Source organism: Lathyrus oleraceus, chromosome 2 (assembly GCF_024323335.1).
Source record: "Lathyrus oleraceus cultivar Zhongwan6 chromosome 2, CAAS_Psat_ZW6_1.0, whole genome shotgun sequence".
Lineage (NCBI taxonomy): Eukaryota > Viridiplantae > Streptophyta > Magnoliopsida > Fabales > Fabaceae > Lathyrus > Lathyrus oleraceus.
Window position 1 is genome coordinate 426,363,975 of NC_066580.1, and position 13,114 is coordinate 426,377,088.

Here is a 13,114-nt window from a genome sequence, read left to right on the forward strand (position 1 = left end):
AAAAAACTCCCAACATCCTCCGTACGAAGCCTCCACTACTCTGAAAAACAAACACAGCAGAGATGTCCGGTATAAAAAGGGGTTACTATTCACGAAACCCTAATAACTTTGGGGAACAGCGAAAACGACGAATCCATAAAAATCCAAGAGGCGACGAACCTTAGGAGAGGCAACGAAATCGATTCGGGCGATTCTTGGGAGCTCAAGCAAAGTAGCTGAGGCGTCGATTCCGAAAGAGGAAGAAGAGAGAGAACCGCATACTTGTCTATTCGCTTCCAAGGCATACCGACGGTAGATTTCTCGCTCTTTCTTCATCTCGTTTTCGGTCTCGTAAATGTGCGTATATCTTCCTTTTTCTTTCATAACTGTGAATCGTTGTTCTTTTTGAGGTTGAGTTTCGGTTAGGGTGAGGAAAAGTGTTTTTCTTCTTTGATGGAGAGGTTTTGTGTGAAGGTATCAGAGTGAGGAGAGAAAGTTTGAGGTGGAGGGTTGTCGAAACCTGAAAAATGGAATGCGAAAAAAAACAACCGGCGAAGAAAGACAGGAGAGTCGCCACCGTGCGTTATTTATCCCAAAGGAGGGAAAGGAAACGCTCGAAGTAAACCTGGAAAAAGGAAAGGACAAGACAGGGTCTCGCAACCAAATCTTGGGTTCGGGAGTCGATTATGCGAAGGGAAGGTATTAGCACCCCTACGCATCCGTAGTACTCTACGGGGTCCACTTTTGTAGTTCTTGTCTAAAGGGCGTGGGTTTATCTAATGTGTTATTTACTAAAAAAAAGGGGTCAAAAGAAAATGACTCGCACGGATGTCGCATCCACTGCATACGTATCTCATCTGAATATGAGAATCAGAGTCTTCGTAGCTCGGATCCCTAGGGGTTAAGGGTAATTGTGCTCGCTAAGACATCGCGTCTTATGCCTACGTATTTCATCTGGAATGAGAATCAGAGCAAGCCGTAGTTCGGCTAACTACGGGGTGATGGATTGGGTTTTGGACGAACGACGTCACTACGCAATCTACCGGATGCTCGACCTTTGGAGACTTACTCGCCTGTAGTAGAAGGAGTTAACGTGTTGCTTTGGGTTTTAAGGTTTGGGGGATGCTCAAGGGCAAAAGGGCAGTCCTCGACGAAGGAACCGCGCTACCTGTGGGGATACGAACACATACAAAACAAACATGCATAAAGTAAATGAGCCAACAAGGCAATCAGAATAAATCTCCCAAATGGTATCCCACGAGCAAAGTGGAATATCCAGCGAGTTATCCCTGCAAAAGTCATGTGAGCCTTCACAAAAACTCAACAAAAGGGTTAGTGAAACACGATAAGGATTAAGCATTCAAGGCATTATTTATACATTCATATACATTTAAAACCCGTGGGCAAAAACCTAATGAAATTCATCCATCATACCTCATACATTCAGATGATCCAAATTAAGAGCATAAAGGTAATGGGAATAAGGGCAAACCTGATTGGAGAGCTTGATTGAAATTGAGTTGCACCCGTGAGGTTTACAAAACAATCTTTAAGGTTTATGTGAGGCAGAGGTGATTCTGTGCAGTTGAGTTCCCATCAGGGTTTGGAGACTGCTCTGAGTTCTCTGTCAGGTTTCTCTCCAGGTTTTGTCCAGGGTTTTGTTCCAAGGAAACCTCAGAGTATTTTGCTTCTCTTTCTTTTTCTCAAGTGAAGCCTTGGTATTTATAGACTGAATTTCATGGCTTTGTGGGCTCAAATGAGAGAGACCCAAGTCCAAAAAAATTCTGTAATATTGTATCGAGAACGGGCCCATTCTGCTTCGTCCGGCTTCATTGTTGGTGCAGGGAAAAGTTATTCTGGCACAAAATGGCATATGAACCCCCTCTTGTGTGATCAACATTGCACCAACTCCGTGACCATTGACGTTGACCACCCCATCAAACATCATAATCCATTTGGATTCAGGGTCAGACCCCTCCTCCGGGAGTGGTTCCTCGCAATCTTTCGATTTGAGAAACATGATGTCCTCATCAGCAAAGTCGAACCTCATAGGTTGGTAATCATCAATCGGTTGCGCGGCAAGATAGTCTGACAAGACACTTCCTTTGATGGCTTTTTATGAAGTGTATTGGATGTCATACTCTGTCAGCATCATTTGCCACCTAGCAACCCTGCTGGCTTTTCAAAAATATACTTGACTTGATCCATCTTTGATATCAATAGAGTCATGTGAGTCAACATATACTGTCTTAGTCGGTGAGCAGCCCATGCCAAAGCGCGGCAAGTTTTCTCGAGCAGTGAGTATCTTTGTTCACAGTCGGTAAACTTTTTGCTAAGGTAGTATATTGCATGCTCTTTTCGACCTGACTCGTCATGCTGACCGAGCACACAACCCATTGACCTTTATAACACATTCAAGTACATGATCAACGGTCTTTTCCTCTCGGCCTGTAGACTGGCCCCGATCTTGATCTCTTTCTTGTCGTCTTCGGTACCAATGTTGATGGTCTCAACCACCTCCTGATAAGGTGTGATAGCTCGGTCCTCCTGTTTCAACAACCTGGCTAACTCCTCAGGCAATTCACAATCTTCCTCAACCCCTTCTTCGGCTTGATAGATAGGATTGTCAAAGTCATACTTGGCCATAGTAGTGTCGTTAGCAGTGAGATCCGGGTGATCAGTTTTACGAGGTGTTTTTTGGAAAGAAAAACGAAAAAGAAACATGAAAAAGAAACATTGCTATTTTTGTAAAAGTAAAAATAATTGAAAGAAAGAGAACACAAAATTGTTTGCAAAAGCTGTCCTTTGTTGATGATGAAAATAATTGCGAAATGTAACTAAATGGATGGCCCTACAGATGAGTCATTACACCTTGGTCAAAGTGTAAGACTTTGTTATGCATGTGATAAAAGGAAAACAATAAAAATTTCTCCTTCAGTAGAGTAAACCGGATGACTTTTTCAGACGACCAATTGTCGAGCTTTTCTCCTGGGACACATGGGCGAATTCAGCTATCTAAGTCACAGTTGTTGTTAGCCTTGTCTTCATCTGTAGCATTGAGGGTGTGGGAAGAAACCAAACCCCCGCTGAAGAAAGTACCAGCTTCATTCTTCTGAGACCCCGGAGTATACCCCAACCCAAACTTGTCTTCTTTTATGATTGGCTCCACAAATTTGCCCCAGCCTTGGGCATTACCAGCCTTAACCACTTCAACAGCTTGCTTGTATGAAGAGATAGAAGTCCCGACCTTCTCAGACTCAGGTGAAAAGACAGTTTCGGGCGCGACCTCACTGATGTTTATGGTTTCGAAGCCCTGACACAGCATCTCATGCATCTCGCCATCCATCTCCACATACTTAAATATAGACAGGTGGCTAACAAAAATATCCTCTTCACCACAGACGGTGACGATCTGACCTTCTAGTCCATATTTGAGCTTCTGGTGGAGAGTAGAAGTAACAGCACCGGCAGCATGAATCCAGGGTCGACCTAGCAGACAGCTATAGGCAGGCTGGATATCCATCACATAAAAGGTACTTTTGAATACCTGCGGTCCAATCTTAACTGGCAACTCAACTTCGCCACAAACAGCTCGCTTAGAGCCATCAAAAGCCCTTACAACTAAATTACTCGGCCTCAGGGTGGCGTCATCGCAATCCAACTTCGTTAAGGCTTTCTTTGGGAGAACATTCAGAGAAGAACCTGTATCAACCAAAACATGGGAAAGCATCGTCCCTTTGCATTCCATTGTGATATGCAAGGCTTTGTTGTGATTCCTGCCCTCAGATGTTAGGTCATAATCGGTGAAACCTAGCGCATGGCTAGTGTGTACATTCGAAACTACCGACTCCAGCTGGTAAATAGTTATCTCTGGGGGAACATAAGCCATATTCAGTACTTTCAACAACGCTGCTCTGTGTGCCTTAGAGCACATCAATAGTGAGAGAATGGAGATCTTTGAGGGTGTCTGATTTAGCTGGTCGACTACCTTGTAGTCACTTTTCTTGATAATCCTCATAAACTCATCCACTTCCTTCTCGAATGCGGTCTTAGGAGGAGCTTCCTCGGTAGTAACCTCTTCGGTGGATACCTGTTTTCCTTTAGCCTTGGCAGCTGCCTCAGCTTCAGTATTCGTGCGTAATGTTGATGGTGCAAACAGGCGTCCACTGCGAGTGAAGCCACCAACTCCTCTGACATTGTCTACAGCGGAGCTACCAATGTCAATGTCTTCTTTGTTAACTTTCTGCCCCTGGCAGTAGATATCAGCCCCATAGTGCCACGGGATAGCACTGTCTTTCTCATACGGAACAGGTCCTGGTACCGTGATGGTGACCGGACCAATCAAAGTCGGTTGAGGGTTGTCAGAGTAAATTGGTGCTGGACTTTCTGGGAAATATATTGTTGTCGGAGCGGGTCTCTCGGGAACATATATTTCTTCAGAAGTGAAATAAAACGTTACTGTCGACACATCATTCTTCACTGGACGAGTCTGATCGAACTGAAGACAACCTTCATCTATCAGTTGCTGAATACCCTTTCTCAAACTGTCACATCCGTTCTTGGCAGCTTGACAATTTCCGCACTCCTCCCCACAGCCCGGGAAAATCCGTCCTTTCAAGAGTCGGTCTTTGACCACCGATAGCGAAGTCTTCACTTTAGTCACATCAGAAACCAAATTCAAAGTTTCCCCACTATCAACAGCATTAATCCTCTGCCCGCCGTGAGCTGGCATCGGGTTTTGGATAACATTAGGCACCGGAGAAAAATTGATGGCCTGGGCATCTCTCAAATCTTGTACCTTTAGCTGGAGAGCCTTGCAATTATCTGTAGTATGGCCAGGTGCGTTGGAATGAAAAGCACATTTGGCATTGACATCATAACCTCTAGGCAGATTGTTGGGATCGACCGGTGGGGCCAGAGTTCTCAACGTAACCAGATTCATGTCAATCAGCTTGGGAAGTAATACAGAATAAGGCATTGGGATTGGCTCAATGACCCGGTCCGCCTGCCTTGGACGTTGTTGATAGGGTCTCTGCTGACCCGGATTACCTCCTTGTTGTTGATTGTTGTACCTGGGTTGCTGTTGTGGTTGATATTGCGGTTGAGGGACAGGTGTTGGAATAGTGACTGCGGCCACTTGATCTTGATAATAATTAGGGTGTCCTCTGCCAGCATATACAACGCTCGTCTCACCTTCTCTTCTTCACTGACCGTTACCAACAAACAGTTTCCTGGGAACTGATGAGTTGGAAGCACTGTTGTCTTGAATTCGGCCCATCTTCAACAGACTCTCGATCCTTTCTCCAGCAATCACTATCTCTGCAAAGCTGATTGACGGGCAATCAGCCAATCTCTCGATATAATTTCCTTGTAGAGTGTTCATGAACATGACTGCCATCTCCCTTTCAGACATAGGGGGTTGGACGGATGCAGTAATCTGTCTCCAACGCTGAGCATATTCTCTAAAGGTTTCCTTGGCAGTCTGAGACATTCCTTGCAACAAGGTCCGATTTGGAGCCATGTCCAAGTTGTATTGATATTGCTTAACAAAAGCCTCTGCCAAGTCTTTCCAGCTCTTGATGGTAGTACGAGACAAATGAGAATACCATTCACGAGAAGCTCCAGTTAAACTGTCTTCAAAATAGTACATCCACAACTTTTCATCTTTAGTGTGAGCTCCCAACCTTCCCAGATAAGATTGGAGATGAGTGTGTGGGCATGAAGCCCCGTTGTATTTCTCAAAAGTAGGGGGTTTGAAATTGTGAGGGATCCTTACTCCCTGAACCAGACCAAGATTGGTGACATCAAAACCTAAGGAATTTTGAGACTCCAAAGATTTGAGCTTCTCAGCAAGCTCATCCATACGGCGAGTGGTCTCGAGGGCCTCGTCGTGCAAAGAAAATTGATCATACTGACAATCTTCAGTAACGGGGCGTCCGTTAATCCGAATCCCTTGATCCACATTGTACCTTCCGCCAATACCATTCCCAACATTTCCCGTGTTGCCAACATTACCCGGGTTTCCATCAACATTTGCGTTACCCGCGTTTCCAGTGTTCACAGGGTTATCAGCGTTCCCAGGGTTACCATGGTTCCCAGGGTTACCAGGCTTCCCCTCAGCACTTGGTATTTCCACCTCTAGATCGGGCCTCGGTTGCTCAACCAATTCCTTCAGCTTCGCCTGGCCTTCTGCCATACCAGTCATCAATGTCATGAACTGATCCATCCTTTCACGCATATCATCCAGTTCTTTCTGTATCTGGTCCATTGCTAGTCGTGGACGGTTTTCCTTTGTAGGGTACCTGTGAACTCGCTTGGGACCAATAACTGCCTGCAACAAAGAACAAGCATTAGACACTGCGGTGACACCTGCAAAACAAACAAGGGTTAGTATGTATGGTATGTGATGCACTACTTATTCGATTTTAAGGGGCCCCCCTTAAAAAGGGAATACCCTGCAAATGAATAAGCATGAGATGTTGGATGCAAATATGCAGATGATGTTATGCAATGCAATGGCATGTCAATCAGAATTGCTGGATCCGCTTGAACATCTGTCAGGTTGCACTGCCTAGAGAGAAATTAAGAGGATCAAGCAAAGCACACCAAACAAAGGTCATGGGATGGATCATGTTATCCTTAATATCAACCATCCATTTTTGGTGGATTATGGTTTACACCTTATCAACACCCAAGTTTCATTGATATTAAGGATACCTGAACGGATCAACCATGAATCAAGGGTTTGTTGCAAATCACGAGCATGGAGTTTAGGTTAAGAACCACCCAAAGGGAGTGTACTAAGGTTTAAACCTGCCAAACATGTTCTACAAAAGGTTCCCATAGTCATAATCCCATCTTTCGGATATTATCGGAGGAACGACTACTCGTATTCCAAAAATATTCTCAAGAGAGACTCTTATGAGTGTAGTATCGCGTAACAATTATATCAAATCTTACACTTGAATGACTTTCGCACTACGTCCTACGAATAGGCCAAGATGGGTTTGGTAAACTAAGGTCCTTGGCTTCTAAGGTCTATATTGGAAAAAGTAATGTCTAACCACAACTTACTTGTGTGACATTATTGATCCAACATGACCTCCACCAAGTGAATGGGCTTGCAAGTCAACTTGCTAAGGAATAACTCCACACAAGTCAACAAGACTATGCCATTCTCCTATCCTAAGTGCACTCGAGTCCGGGTATAGAACTCATCTCACAAACAGAACCAGCAGATACGGCAGTCATATGTACACAATGCAATAAAGCAGGTAAATGCTGAAAGATAAATAACTGTACAAAAGAATAAACACCCAATAAACAAAAGACCTACAAAAGCTAGGAGGAACTCGCTTAGGGAAACCGGGTCCCTAGCAGAGTCGCCAGCTGTCACAACCTGAAAAATGGAATGCGAAAAAAAACAACCGGCGAAGAAAGACAGGAGAGTCGCCACCGTGCGTTATTTATCCCAAAGGAGGGAAAGGAAACGCTCGAAGTAAACCTGGAAAAAGGAAAGGACAAGACAGGGTCTCGCAACCAAATCTTGGGTTCGGGAGTCGATTATGCGAAGGGAAGGTATTAGCACCCCTACGCATCCGTAGTACTCTACGGGGTCCACTTTTGTAGTTCTTGTCTAAAGGGCGTGGGTTTATCTAATGTGTTATTTACTAAAAAAAAGGGGTCAAAAGAAAATGACTCGCACGGATGTCGCATCCACTGCATACGTATCTCATCTAAATATGAGAATCAGAGTCTTCGTAGCTCGGCTACCTAGGGTTTAAGGGTAATTGTGCTCGCTAAGACATCGCGTCTTATGCCTACGTATCTCATCTAGAATGAGAATCAGAGCAAGTCGTAGTTCGGCTAACTACGGGGTTATGGATTGGGTTTTGGACGAACGACGTCACTACGCAATCTACCGGATGCTCGACCTTTGGAGACTTACTCGCCTGTAGTAGAAGGAGTTAACGTGTTGCTTTGGGTTTTAAGGTTTGGGGGATGCTCAAGGGCAAAAGGGCAGTCATCGACGAAGGAACCGCGCTACCTATGGGGATACGAACACATACAAAACAAACATGCATAAAGTAAATGAGCCAACAAGGCAATCAAAATAAATCTCCCAAATGGTATCCCACGAGCAAAGTGGAATATCCAGCGAGCTATCCCTGCAAAAGTCATGTGAGCCTTCACAAAAACTCAACAAAAGGGTTAGTGAAACACGATAAGGATTAAGCATTCAAGGCATTATTTATACATTCATATACATTTAAAACCCGTGGGCAAAAACCTAATGAAATTCATCCATCATACCTCATACATTCAGATGATCCAAATTAAGAGCATAAAGGTAATGGGAATAAGGGCAAACCTGATTGGAGAGCTTGATTGAAATTGAGTTGCACCCGTGAGGTTTACAAAACAATCTTTAAGGTTTATGTGAGGCAGAGGTGATTCTGTGCAGTTGAGTTCCCTTCAGGGTTTGGAGACTGCTCTGAGTTCTCTGTCAGGTTTCTCTCCAGGTTTTGTCCAGGGTTTTGTTCCAAGGAAACCTCAGAGTATTTTGCTTCTCTTTCTTTTTCTCAAGTGAAGCCTTGGTATTTATAGACTGAATTTCATGGCTTTGTGGGCTCAAATGAGAGAGACCCAAGTCGAAATTTTTTTCTGTAATATTTTATTTTATTTATTTATTTATTTAATTAATTTTTTTTCTTTTTTTTTTCGTTTCTTTTTTTTTTTAGATAAAGTTTCTTGGATCTGATTCTGATTGACATGATGAAATGCAATATGAAATGTTAAATGACCTAAAAATGAATGCATGAATGAGGAGGGCAAATTTTGGGGTGTTACAAGGGTTAACTGGATCGTGCCTGTGGATCCGGATAACCCGGTTTGGATCCGGCCCCCTTTTGGGCTTTGTGGGGCGACCACACGTCCCCTTCCTTTTAGCTTGTTGCGCCCTGATGGACCTTAGGGACATTCAGGGCCCATTTAACATTTTTTTAATTTGGTCATTTATTTATTTTTTTTGTTTTTGTATTTGAGTGGCTGCTACAATAACAACTGGTTGTCCATTGCCAAGTGGAGGAAGGTTTATCTTGCCTTCCTCGAGGTAGTGGGTTCGATACCCATATATAGCATTTTGTTTCTTTTAGCATTCAATTTTTTTCATGTTTATGTTTTATTATGATTTCTCCTACACTCATAGTTTCATTATCACTTAATAACACAAATTTGGTTTCCTTTAATTTCATCATCCATTCAAAACCGCTTTAAAAATATAAATCACCTAATTCTCGATTCAATGTCGAGCCCATTTCCATATCCTTGTAAGTCGATTGCTTTTAAGCATCGCCATCAACCTCACATAGCTTACTCTTGGGCTTTCTTACAATGAGACAGTTCCCTTGCACTTACACTCATACATTGCACTATTTGTTGTTTGGGCCCGATTTAATTATTCCAGTACTTTGAATCCCCATTTGACAAAATGTACCCCACTCCCCCGATGTGTCATAATTTTACTGCTTTTCATTTCTTTATTTGTTTGACTGTTTAGTTAGCTACTAACACAAGAATAAAATCAACCATTTTCAAAAGATCAAAAATAATGACTCGATCCAACATCGAGTATTTTCTCAATAAATAAATCAATCCAGTTCTCCCTCCTATTCTATTCCATTTCTCTCAAACTTTCATCAAACGCTTGATCCAACGTCAAGCCATTTTCATAATAAAAACTCAAGTAAATATTAATTCATATTTAAGACCTTTTCAATAAAGATGGAAATGGAACGTGGTGGATACCGCGCACTCCTGAGACTAGGATTCGAGACGGATGTCTCGCTCATCCTAGTTCTCGCCATCATCCAAATTTATTCACTTTGTTTTCTCTCAAACACTCATTCAAATCTTTCTCAATCGCTCATCAAATGCTTGATCTAGTGTCAAGTCATTTTCACAACAAAACTCAAAATACTGAATTCTTATCTAAACACTTTTCAATAAAGATGGAAATGGAACACGGTGGATACCGTGCACTCCTGAGGTTAAGATTCGAGGTGGATGCCTCGCCTATCTTAGCTCTCGCCATCATTTAAAATTGTTAATGCGGTTTCTTTAAACCCTTTCTCAATCAAACCTCAAAAACCACTTAATGCTTATTAAACATTTTGGCAAATAAGATGGAAATGGAACGTGGTGTATACCATGCACTCCTGAGACTAGGATTCGAGATGGATATCTCGCTCATCCAAGTTCTCACCATTATTCAAAACACATCAAACCAATCAATTTCTTTCAAACCTTTTCTCAAACGAAAGGTACTTTGTTTCAAAACAATGCAAGGCAATGTTTCTCCACCTGTTTTGGGTAGTCCAACAATGTTTTCGTCGATTTGACACAAAGTAGCTTTCGCTAAAATCGACCAACAAACAAAACATTTTTCTACCCAGAACTACGTAAGCCTTGATTTCTCTATTGAGATACGTAGGAGCAGGATTTATAAATCTTGTCAGGCCCACTAGTAAAAACTTAGGTTTAGTCCTTCGTCAAAAATCCAAAAACATTTCTTCTCTCTTCTATTCTTTCTTTCCCACCTAATAACTTGAAAAGCCTAACATTTCAAACTAACATTAACGCGCACAACTGACCTAATGGTTCACGTTGAGTACAACGGACGTAAGGGGTGCTAATACCTTCCCCTTGCATAATCGACTCCTGAACCCTGATTTGGTTGCGATGACCATAATCATTGTCGTTTTGTCTTGGGTTTTATCGATATTTCCCCATTCCGTTTTAGGAATAAATAAAGTTCGGTGGCGACTCTGTTCAGTCCATCATTGCGGGCGTGCGATCGCGCTTCGCAAGGTCGTGTCTCTCATTTTTCCTGAGGTGCGACAGATGGTGACTCTGCTGGGGACTAACCGATCCCTAAGTGAGTTAAGCCTAGTTAGGACGTTTGTTGTGCCTTTGTTTGTTTAATTGTGTGGCTTTTCCTTATTTTGTTGCTTTTTATTATCTTTATTATTATTGTTGGTTCTGCTGTGTTGGGTACTTGGATACTTGATTGCAAACCATGTGGGAAAGACTCTACACCCGAGTCTAGAGTTAAAAAACATAAGATAGGACGATGGTTGAGTAGTACAGACTCCCGAGGTGAATACTTCGTAAGAGTCGGTACGATAACCTCGCTTAGAGTAGATCCTTTTGCAAATATTGTCGCTCGAGGTGTATACCTCGTAAGCTTCAATGTTTCAAAGGGGTCCATGACTCTAAGAACCTTTTAGAACATTGAACCTTTGGCCAACTAGAAATGATGGTTGCGTAGTATGGATTCCCGAGGTGAATACTTTGTAAGAATCGATACGAGAACCTCGCTCAGAATAGATTCTCTAGATGGAGTTGATGATCGGAAAGTATTTTCCGTAAGCGTCAAACATTATTTTGAATCCATGACTCTAAGTACCCTGTCTAGAACCAAGTCGATGGTTGCATAGTGCGGACTCCCGAGGTGAATACTTCGTAAGAGTCGGTACGAGAACCTCACCCAGAATATTTTCCCTTGATGGAGTTGACGACCGGAAAGTATTTTCCGTAAGCCTCAAACATTCTTGTGAATCAATGACTCTGTGGATCCTTTGTAACAAAGCCCTAGATCATACCCGGTGAGAACCTACTCTTGGAAAGCAATCAGATTCATCAGTACCTCAGACTTTTGAACCCGTGTAGTGAAAAAAAAATGTGCATGGCTTGCATTGCATTCATTCAGACTCCATTGCATCTGCATCTCATCATAATGCATGTCATTTTCTAAACCAAATAAAAAAAACTCATCCATCCTTTGTCCATGATACCGCAAAATGATTCCTGACACGCGTTTAGAACAAGGAACCATGTCTCAAGAGATGATGGACGAGCTAAGGAAAGGTCAAGAAGCATTGAAGGAGGAACTTAATCTTTTGAAGAGCCAAGTGGGATAGGTCGTGGAAACCCTGCAAGCCTTATTGAGGAAAGAGGGCTATCCCATACCCATTGCTACAACAGAGGGAGCTACTACTCCACATCCATCTGGTGTTACCCCAAGTCAAGGGAAATTCTATATGGCAACTCCTCACCTACTAGCATATGGACCTCCCTTAGGTTGTCATCATCAACATCCTCTGACTATCCCTCCTCAAAATCACCAAAGTCATGTTCAAAGAAAAAATCAGAATCAGAACAAGGGGAACAAAAATCACAACAACCCGATTCCGGTGCCATATAGCAAGCTCTACCTGCAACTGATCCAGAATGCTTTGGTGACCCCTCGAGCTCTCACACCTGCGTCACCATACCTGCCATGGTACAATCCAAATGCAACATGTGAATTCCATAAAGGGGCAGTTGGACATGACCTAGATTCTTGCTTAGCGCTGAAAGCCTGGGTACGAGAGCTGATTAACAAAAAGAGCTTAGTCTTTGAAGAAGATCACCCGAAGATCAAGTGTGAATACCATATTGGAACAATGGGGCACTCCATCGAGGAATTCAAGAGTTTTAAGTTCAAGCTGCAAAGATTGATTGACATTAGGTCACCAACACTCAAGGAGGTAAGCTCAGGTACATACATCTCGATTTCTGGGCCAAGTAGCGAGAAAGGTAAAGGACCTCAGAAACCCCTCAAGGTTTTGTACCACAAGGAAGAAGAAGTCAGGGAGGTGGCTAATGAGATATCATCATTTCCCGATAAGAGAATTGAGATATCACCTTGGATTTCTAATGTCACGACCCATGGCAACGGAAGCAAAGGAGAAGTGAGTAGTGGATCCAAGAGGGTTGCATCCAACGATCAGATCGAAGGAAAAGAATTTGAAGATCGTCGTGCCAGTATCAAAAAGTTTGTTGATCCTAACCTTCAAGTGGATGAAAATGAGCAGTTAGCAATGCCCGAAGTGCCGTACCAGCAAACGCTACCTTTTGGTCTTCATTACAAACAATCCTGGTTTGCTCCTCATCCAAATCAACAAGCCCAAGGCCCGAGATATCAAAATCAGCATAGGCCTCAAAATAACTTGGAAAGAAGAAATGATCCTCGTCATCCAGTCCTCATGACATATAGCCAACTCCTACAACCTCTGATTCAAAACTCGTTGGT